This window comes from Fukomys damarensis, unplaced genomic scaffold (assembly GCF_012274545.1).
Source record: "Fukomys damarensis isolate Sample0158 unplaced genomic scaffold, DMR_v1.0_HiC HiC_scaffold_23, whole genome shotgun sequence".
Lineage (NCBI taxonomy): Eukaryota > Metazoa > Chordata > Mammalia > Rodentia > Bathyergidae > Fukomys > Fukomys damarensis.
In genome coordinates, this window is record NW_022900935.1 from 56904881 (window position 1) to 56912568 (window position 7688).

A 7688-nucleotide genomic window follows, 5' to 3' on the forward strand; every position below is an offset into this window, starting at 1 on the left:
GAGAGAGAGAGAGAGAGAGAGAGAGGAGAGAGGGAGAGAGGTGGAAGGGAAGGGGGAGTAAAATCTCATACTATACACCATGCATTACTTTGTTTGTGGTCATAAGTATATAAATAATATTTAAAACATTTTCAAGTCAAAATCTCTTAGAGTGTTTGTTTTAAACAAGTGGAACATATCCTACATTTGATTTGGCAACATTCTCTTTTCTGTTAACAATATGTTTTGGAAAGCTTTAAGAAATCTAACAGTTCAAAGCAGATAGAGCATTTGGAAACAGTTTGACGTGGAGGAAAGCCAACTGTGTCCAGGACTGGCCCAATGCCCCACTTCGTGCTATTCTCTCAGATCACAGGATCTGCACATTGGCCGGCTAAATGTGTAGACAAATTCCGTTGCTGACATCCAAAAACATCAGAGAGAGAACTGCAGGAGGAAGAACCAAAAGCCAAATGCTGTGATATGTTCAAGGGGCGAAAGGGTAAACCTAAGGGATTGAATGGCTAGATTTCCCACGCTTACAGCAGAGATTCATATAACTAAAGAAAAGACAGACACAGACAGATGTCAGCAAAATGAATACATAATAAATAAGGAAGAGGAAAGAAAATAAATAATGAATGCCGTGATTCAGTGGAATGAGTGTTCCGGAGCTACCAAGAAGCTTCAGCAGGGGTCAGCCAGTCTGCTGGAATTTCAGATGATTCGAGGCACAGCTCCTCTCGTTATTCAGTGTCATTCATCATCAGATACCAGATTCCCTTTCCTGCCACCAGATTGCAAGGTGATCTGGGCTCCTTGATCATCTCCTCACCCCTTTCTACTTTCAAGACCACTCCACTCTCAATCATAAAGGATAAAAAGCATGGATCGAGCACTTACCACATTTCCAGCTCTGTGCTGAGTATTTATAAACATTTAACACACACGACAACTCTCTGACATAGGAAATGTGGACATTGCTGAATTACCGATGAGACATCGAGACAGAGGACCTTGTGTGGGGTGCACAGTCTCTCAGCCACCTTTTTGCTCCTCCTGGCCTGGCTTTGTCAAGTGGACTCACACTCCTCTGCTTCCAGGGCTCTGATTCACCTGTTGGGTATCTATATTGTGACTTTTACATCCATCATGCTACTAAAAGTGTCCCGTCCAGGGTCCTAGGAGCATGCTCACGGCCCAGTCCAGGAAATTGGCCCTGGCTCTCTCAGCTTGGCCTTCTCCTCAGTCAAGGAACCTGAAATTAATTCTTTTCTTGCTTTTGTCATAACATGCCAGGCATTGGGTCTCTGCCTTATTCACTGATGATGTTTCCTTCGTGCTCCTAACCCTGAGACATACCCTAACTCTGACTCCGAGCTGTCCCCTCATCTCCTGCCTTGGCTACTTGGTCCACTTCACACCCAATCCTCCCATGAGTGGCGGGCTGGACTCCAGATCTGCCTCCTGCCTGCCTGGACTATTTCTCCATCCTGTCAACGTCAGGCTATATAAGGACGGGAATCTGGGCCCACTTGTGGGGATCCCCACCCACCGAGCCCTTACTTCTGAGTTGCCTCACACCAACAGCAGGCAGTTCCAGCAAGTGCCCCCTTGCCACATCAACCATCTGAGGCTCTTCCTTTTTCATTTCTTTTCTTTTTCTAGCTGCTCTGAGACATGCTCTCAGGGCTTGCTCAAGCAGCATCTCAGAAGATCCTGGTGTTCAATTCCCCCAAGGACAACCTTCAAACATAAGAGAAGAGACACTGAATTATCTACTCCAGCTGTCCCACCCTCTGATTCAGTGATGCTGAAGTTTATTCCACCCTGTTACCCAGAGTCTGCAGCGAGATTGAGCCCTGTACACCCAGGGCAGAATCTCTCACTCAACGCCACATATGAACTTTTCCCCTCCCAGTTCATTCGTGCTTCCAAAAGAGAAACTCCAGAATCACACACAAATGCTTTCCTAATTCAAGGAGATTCCAAAATAAGACACTGCCCACAGATCATTATTTCTTTCTCGATGCTTTATGTGTTCCTACAATTCTCTAATACTCCCAGACATTAGAAGTAGTTTTGACCCGTTTTCTCTTTTAGCCGACAAAAGTTCCTCCAAAGTGCTTTCTGGAATTCTTGAAATTCTGGTTTCCACGATTCTATAACTCCAGCCCTAGTTCACATTCTTTCATCCTCTCACCTTACTCGCTCAGCTCCCGTTGCTCACAGCAGTCTGTCTGCCGGAGATGCTCCTCTGACTTTGTGAGGCTCCCTTCCTTCCCTTCATCTCTTTAAGAGGGGCTCAGTGACCATCACCTGGTTAATCAGACTGACCAGGTTACACTGCTAACAATGTAAGCGCAGGTAAATGGTGCTTGTGCAGGTAGACAGATTCACTCATTCCCCAAATTGTGCTGAACCAATCTCCAGAGTTTCACCGGCAAAGCTGCACCCGAAAGCCTGTTACTACAGCCAGCAGCCCGAGCTGGTAGATTAAATTAGCCTACCCTATGCGCCAACAGCATTCTACCAGTTAATATTCTTGGTCATTTGTGGCACCGTGTGGGAGAATGTTGGTGGAATTATGTGTAAAGTGGGTACTGTGTATCCCAGAGGTTCCATGAAGAAGGAGAGCAGGTAGCGTTCTGTTTGTAAACCTAAAAATGTTCACCATTTGCTCACCAAATATCTCTTTGGCACCTGGTACCAAATAGTGCGCTAAGCACAGTGATGCCATGATGATAAAGAGGAGAGATGAGTCCCTTTCGTTATGGAGGACAGAGTAAATTAAGTCAATGACTGAATTAAATAATTGCAGCGTGTGGTAAGAACAAGGAGAGACACAAACCTAAGTCTCACAGAGGCTCTAACTTGGACAGGCTTCTCCAGGGATGGGACACCTCACAAACAAATGGAAAGGAGATCATCCATTGCCAGTAACGTGGGCCCTTGCACCTGATTTGGTCATCTGAGCAACCGGACTGGCCAAAGAAAGCTTCCTGGGGTAGCTGGGCTTGACCGTGGCTTTAAAAGTAGAGAAATTTGGTATCAGCGTAATGTGGAGGTGACTGAGTTGGAGGAGGTGAGGGTATGGAAAAAAAAAGTGCATCCTCAGGAGACCATGAGAAGAGGGCAAAGCTTCCCTCTTCTGCTAGAGGCAGAAGTGAGAACAAGAATGGAGCAGTTCTGCACCCAGGAAACATAGCAGCCATCTCTGCAGCTGCTCAACTGAGGTCCCTGTCTCCCCCTAGGAATGAAGTGGCTCCACAAAGCCCCAGACACCCAGATGTGTGCCAGGTGTTGGAGAGCAGGGTACCCACTAGAACACACCTTCCTCCTTTCCTAGACCTGGCAGAATCAAATATGGCAGCAGGTACAGAAGTCCCATCTGGATTTTGCAAGATGCTTTGTAACACAGATGTTCTCCAAGCCTTGAGTTCAGGCACTCACCTCAGATGACCTCTTTTCTCTCTTGGTTCATTTCTTCTCCTCCCAGGAGCAGGTCAGATGGGTGGGAGATATGGTTGAGCAGCACTGGGAAAATGCCTGGGCCCCACCCACCCTATCACCACCCCGGAAGGAGGAGGCACACACGGGCGCTCCCCTGGAAACACTAAAGCTTTGTTTGCTGCAGGTTCAGAAATCAGCCACCTCACTTACCTTACCCAACAATGAAAGCTGTCTCCGCTTCCTCCTCTTTCACCATGGAATTTGGGGAGCTAGAAGAGGAAGGGAAACGAAGTCCCAGAAATGAAGGATAGCTAACAATGGTCAACGTGCACATCCAAACCTGCCCCCAACCCCCAGTATCTCTTCTGTCCTTACAGATGAGCAAATCGGCTTCAAGAGATGGAAGAGCTAGACCCAGATCACATGGTGGGCAGATGCCTGGTCGGGCTCTGAACTGCAGTTGTTTCAACTCTGTAACCTGTGAATTTTCCTTCGATATCTCCTGCCTTCTTGCTAGCCGGACTATAGCCTGGTTAGAGAGATGCTGTCTGTGCAAGGAACCAGAAGCAGGAGAAAAGAGAAGGCCTAGATGCAAGTTCTAGGTCAGCCCTTAATGAGCAGAGTCTGGGTTTCCTGGGGGAAAACAGAGGGTTGTCCTCCTGCACACATTTCCAAAGGAGTCAGGAGCCACAGGTCTTTTCCACAGGCTCCACTGAAAAGAAACAGCTGATGGACAAGAATAAAAGCCATCACATTTTCATTCACTCCCACATTTATTCATTCACTCATTCATTCAATTAAATATCTATTAAGTTTCCAGGCATTAGGACCAGGGCAGAAACAACACAAATATTACCCTTTAACCTGGAAGCAAGAGGCATATTCTTTGGAAATTCATGTCATTCTTCATTTTAGAGAGCTAGAAATCAAGACCCAGACACAGCAAGTGACTCTTTCATGGTCACAATGGAGGTAGCACCAACCACTAAGCCCCAGGGTAGCCAACCTGACAGTGGGGTCTAGCAGCAACCATGGCTTTTACCACTGGCAGCACCACCAGTAGTTCAACACCGTCAGCAGCAGCCACTTCAATGGAAAGAACAACTCCTTAATCATTTTACCCACAAACTGGTCTCTTTAACCTCTTTGTTTTCAAAAAATATCTGAGTCAAGGGGGAAAAAAAAATCTCTAAATGGACCTACAATAAGTAAAACATTTTTTTGTGTTTTGTTTCTTTTCTCTACTGGGGATTGAACTTAAGACCTTCACGCTGAGCTATATGTACACCTTTTTTTTTTTTCAAATTCTGAGACTGGGTCTCTTTAAGTCATTAAATTTTCCAGACTGGGCTCTAACTTCCAATCCTCCCTCCTTAGACTCCCAGAGTGCTGGGATTACAGGGGTGTGCCACACTTGCCTGGCAAGAATTTTGAATAGAGACAAAAAGAAAACAATAACACCAACAAACAAGCCACAAAGGAAACCCAGTACAAGACAGTTTAAATGCAGTTAAATATTTAAAGAATTAACACTAATCCTTTATAAATGCTTTGAAAAAAGCAGAAGAGAGAGGACCATTTCCCAGCTCATTTTATAAGGCCAGTATTACCCTAATAGTAAAATGAGACAGACATCACAAGGAAAGGAAATTACAGACCTACACACCTTATAAATATAGATGCAAAAAATCCTCCGCAAAATAGTAGCAACTAAATTCAGCAGCATATATATATAAAGATATTGGCAGAACATACTCATCAATATTATATACCTGCATGGTTTACAGCTAAAACGTCCCCCAAAGTCTCATGTGCTCATAGGTAGGGCTTTTGAAAGGTGATAGGTTATGAGGCAATACAGCTGATTTGTTGTTTGTAGGTAGAATCTGGTTGGAAGAGGTGGGTCACTGTGGTCATGGCCTGGAAGGGTCTATCTCCCTTTCCACCTTCTCCCTTTGCTTTCTGCTTCCTGTTTACCATGCTGAGAGCATCTCTGTTCCACCAGGCCTCTCTGTCATGCTGCCCTTCCTTGGAGCCAGCTGACTATGGACTGAGACGTCTGCAAACTGTGAGCCAAAATAAACACGTCCTCCTTTAATTGGTGTCATGTATTGTGTCTCAGAGTTGAGGAAAACAACTGAGACAATATCATATTAATTGAATAAAGGACAAAAACAATTAGGTCATCTGAATTGATTTTTTAAAAAAGCAATTGGCAAAGTCCAACACTTTTCATTATAAAAGTACTTAGCAAAGTATGCGTGGAAGGGAACTTCCTTGCCTCGATATTTGACAGCTGTGAAAAATGCACAACTAACATTATACTGATGGTTAAAGGCTGGCGTGTTTTTTTGGTCAGGAATAAGACAGGCTATCCCCTCTCAGCAGTTCTGCTCAACATTGTACTGGAGGTCCTAGTCAGAGCCTTAGGAAAGAGGATAAAATAAGTTATCCAGAGTCGGAAGAAGTAAAACTATTTGAAAACGACAGATGCTGCTGGGAATGTGAAGGAATTGGAAGTCTCACACTGCTGATAGGAATGCAACATGGTGCGGCCTCTTTGTAAAACACTCTAGCACTCTTCAGATGACCAAACAGAGCTTCCATATGCCCTAGCAATTGCACTTCTGGATATATATACCCAAAAGAACCGAAGACATACGTCCCTACAGAAACTTGTACACAAATCTTCACAGCAGCATTACTTATGATAGTCCAAAGGCAAAACAACCCAAATATCCATCAAGAGATGGATGGATGAGGAAAATGTGTACATCTCTACAATGGGATACTATCCATAAAAAAGGATAAAGTCGGCTCTCTCTCTCTTTTGATCAGAGACAGCCCGGCAGATTGTCCCTGCAATAAAGGCTTATAGGGGTTCTGGTCTGGTCTTGATTTTCAGCCTCTTTTACCTGACATATCTGGTGCCGAAACCCGGGAGGAAGGCGGTCGATTAAGTGACGATCCCCTGCGGGACAGGGTCGATTGGCCTTTTCAACCATCTCCTCTGGACCACATCTGCCGAGGCAGGATCTCATCGGGCTCCTTTGCCTTTGCCAGTGCTGATCATATGCATCCACACTGGTCACCAGGGTGCGTAGGCAGTTTAGCTTCCCTCTACTCGGGTCTTCTGTCTCATTCTCATCCTCTTCCTCTGGGGATTTCTCAGAAATCCAAGCACTTGGTCAGAGAGACCCTCTCAGGCCGCTGGACCCAGGACCATGCTCCTGAGGCACCCTATTGGTCTGACTCCTCTCATTCTCCCCTCCTGGGGACTGGCTCAGGAGTATCAAAAGAGAAGAAGATGTTCCTCTCTTTTGCCCTCCTCCTAGGAAGATAACTCCTCCTCACCTGCCCTAACATGGGTGCCTAACAATCCAAACCCTCTCCCTCAATACTGCTTGGCTGCCTCCTGTCACAACTTCGTTCCCTTGGATTGTCAGGACCCGATTTTAAGCAAAAACAACTCATTTTTTTATTGCAACCAAGTTTGGCCTCAGTACAAATTAGACAATGAATCTCAATGGCTGGAAAATGGCACTTTCAATTTTAACACATTGCATGATTTGCACAACTTTTGTCAACGCAATGGCAAATGGTCAGAAATCCCCTAATACAAGCCTTCTTCTAGCTACCCTCTCACCCTTTCCTCTGTCAATCTTGTTCACCCTCACAGGTACTTCTAGGCCAAACTCTGTCCTCCACCCCTCCCGACTCTCACCTTTGATCTGGCCGATCACTCACTACTTACAACTCCCCCACCCTGTAACCCGGCCATCTCGTCCATCTCCTCACATGCTTCTTCACGTCTGGCATCTGGTGACCCTTCCTCACCTCCTCCATCTTGTGACCCTTCCTAATCTCCGCCATCTTGTGTCTCTCCACCACACGCCTGCTCGCTTTCTGCTCCTCCAGCCCCTCCCTAACAGGAGAGCTAGTTAACAACCACTTCTCCGTCTGCTCTTCCTTCCCCAGCTTCCATGGGAGAGAGAGGAAAGCAAGACTCTGCAAAAAAAGTAAAATCCTCTCCTGGCCCTGCCTATTGGCATATCAGTAACTTGTTTGGCAGCCTACATTAGAAACTCCATTGGGCCTATTGTTTTCTACATAAATATTGGAAAATAAAATATAAGGTTTTAAAACAATATATATATATATACACACACACACTATATATATACACTATATAGTATATATATAATATATATTATATACATACATATGTGTATGTATATATACTATATACACACTAT

The 7688-nt window shown here is 45.1% G+C and overlaps 1 long non-coding RNA gene across 2 annotated transcripts in view; it reads right to left on the reverse strand.

Moving 5' to 3' along the window:
- Window positions 1-334: 334 nt before the first annotated feature.
- The window catches only part of LOC104873757, a 10135-nt gene continuing 2781 nt past the window's right edge, over window positions 335-7688 (reverse strand). Inside the window, exons 2-5 of one of the 2 annotated variants that reach the window (XR_783580.2) lie at window positions 3808-3980; window positions 3643-3701; window positions 1546-1725; window positions 335-1095 (exon numbers count right to left, since the gene is read on the reverse strand). This is a non-coding gene — a long non-coding RNA (uncharacterized LOC104873757). The remainder of the gene's footprint in view (window positions 1096-1545; window positions 1726-3642; window positions 3702-3807; window positions 3981-7688) is intronic. The other variant, XR_783581.2, reaches the window with a different exon arrangement.